The sequence below is a fragment of the Phyllobates terribilis genome, unplaced genomic scaffold (assembly GCF_046119375.1).
Source record: "Phyllobates terribilis strain yellow unplaced genomic scaffold, ASM4611937v1 Scaffold_2__4_contigs__length_985480577, whole genome shotgun sequence".
NCBI classification, from domain to species: Eukaryota; Metazoa; Chordata; class Amphibia; order Anura; family Dendrobatidae; genus Phyllobates; species Phyllobates terribilis.
Genome location: NW_027362762.1, coordinates 816,798,006 through 816,799,940, shown reverse-complemented (window position 1 = coordinate 816,799,940; position 1,935 = coordinate 816,798,006). Strand labels below are relative to the sequence as shown.

Here is a 1,935-nt window from a genome sequence, read left to right as displayed (position 1 = left end):
AGGTCTTGGGGCTGGGAGCGTTACGCCATCTTGAAGAATTTGCAGCCCAATCTGTGATGATCTAAACACCCGAGAGTCCCCAGTACTGCCATAAGCACCAACGTCAATGGCAACAAATTTGAAATGTGCATCAGCCACTGCCATCAGGACCACAGAAAAATATTTCTTATAATTAAAGAAGCGTGATCCTGATCGTGGTGGCTGCTGAACTCTCACATGTTTGCCATCGACAGCACCAATGCAGTTTGGGAAATTGGCCACAGTTTGAAAGCCTGCTGCGACCTGCAGCCAAGTCTCCTCGGTTGGAGAAGGCATCACGATGGGCTGCAACTTCTGCCAGATGACGGTACATGTGCACCTCACAATTCTGGAAATGGTGGATTTACCAACCCTAAATTGGAGGTGCAGTGATGTATAGCTCTCTCCAGTGGCCAAAAACCTGAAAAGGAAAAATAGATAATTAGAAAAGCCATAAAAAGAAATACAAGCCAACAGTAATTATCCATTATTGATTCATCTTTTAAAAAATTAAGGTCTTTATTACAAAAAACTATTCCAACAATGGGCGCGTTTTTTTTTGGGGGGGGGGGGGCTCCACATTTTCAATCTTTTTTGGTCATCTTTTGTTTTCTCTTGAGTTCACACATATCAATTTATAATGTGTTTTGACTTTGTGTCTGTGTTTGCCTACGATGTTTGCTCTAGAGTTTACACATCAGTGACCTTTTCAATCTGATCTCTGTGCATGGTGATCTCATGGTCAAGCCAAAAATATGTACACAAAGACAGACACAGTGGAGCCATCACCACAGGGTAACAAAACCAGGTACACCAGCCATCACCGCAGGGTGGCGAACAAAACCAGGTACATATAAATCAACATTCAACTTACCGCAAGGTGATGAGCAGCCTTTCCTCAGCAGAGATGGCCCTTCGCATTACAGTGTCTTGGAAGTCCAGGTCAGGAGACATAAGGCTCAGCAGCCGATCAAATGCAATAATGTTCAGACGGCAGAACTGTTTAAATTTTTCAGGAAAACTATAGTAAACAGAGAAAAAAAAATTATTAAAAGATAATTTTGTAACATAGTATACAAACAAAACCTTAAAAAAACAGCATAGACGGGTGACATTATACTTTCTTCACATATATCTTACCTCCTTAAATCCGGGTAGAGAACATTAAAGTGGCCCTTGTCCGTCCGCTCCTGCAAGATAGGGTGCACCCAAATTTTTTTTGGTCGTCTTCTCCTCCTTAAACGCTCCTATAGAACAATAATAGGTTAGTACACACACTACATAAAAATAATGTACCCCAAAAAAACTTAGTTTATATTACCTGCTCAACGTTGTAGTGCAGGAGATTTAAGCAAGTCATTAGCAGAAGGTTTAGGCATGGTCTGCTGACCCGCAGGGGCTGCAATTCCTGTGGCATACTGTCTTTTGCAAAAAACAAAATGGTGAAGAGGGGTTGAACTAGGAAATGACATCAGGATTTCCCTCTTTTTTTTTTTTTTTTTCAATAACTTTATTTGTGCTCAAAAACGCATGAAATAAGCTTACAAAAACGCATGTAAAATCTGCATACAAAAACGCGTCAAAAACGCGACCAAAAAACGCACGTGATTTTCTGGCAAGGGACATGCAGAAATGTTGCAGAAATTTTCTGCTTCATTTCTGCATCGTTGGCACATAGCCTCAGTGTCTGCGGGATGACAGGCTGGATGGCAGCGTTCTGCTGCGGTCCAGCCTGTCATCTCGATGTAGCAGAGCTGAAGCTGTCGTGGGATCCATGGGAAGGTAAGGATGAGGTTGGTTTATTATTTTACTTTTATTGCAGGAGATCGTTGGCTTCAGCTGGAATGGGCGTGATGGTAAGTATAGTTTAATTTAGAACAATAAAGAATTGTGTCTTTATTTCAATTAAAGGACTTT

General features: G+C 41.3%; 1 long non-coding RNA gene across 1 annotated transcript; it reads right to left on the bottom strand.

Annotated features, from left to right (window-relative positions):
- Window positions 1-578: 578 nt before the first annotated feature.
- On the bottom strand, window positions 579-1,468 carry LOC141253003 (uncharacterized). Its single transcript, XR_012314189.1, has 3 exons — window positions 1,340-1,468; window positions 1,159-1,265; window positions 579-1,039 (listed from the first exon to the last, which is right to left on the bottom strand). It is a non-coding gene; the product is annotated as an uncharacterized lncRNA (long non-coding RNA).
- Window positions 1,469-1,935: the final 467 nt, after the last annotated feature.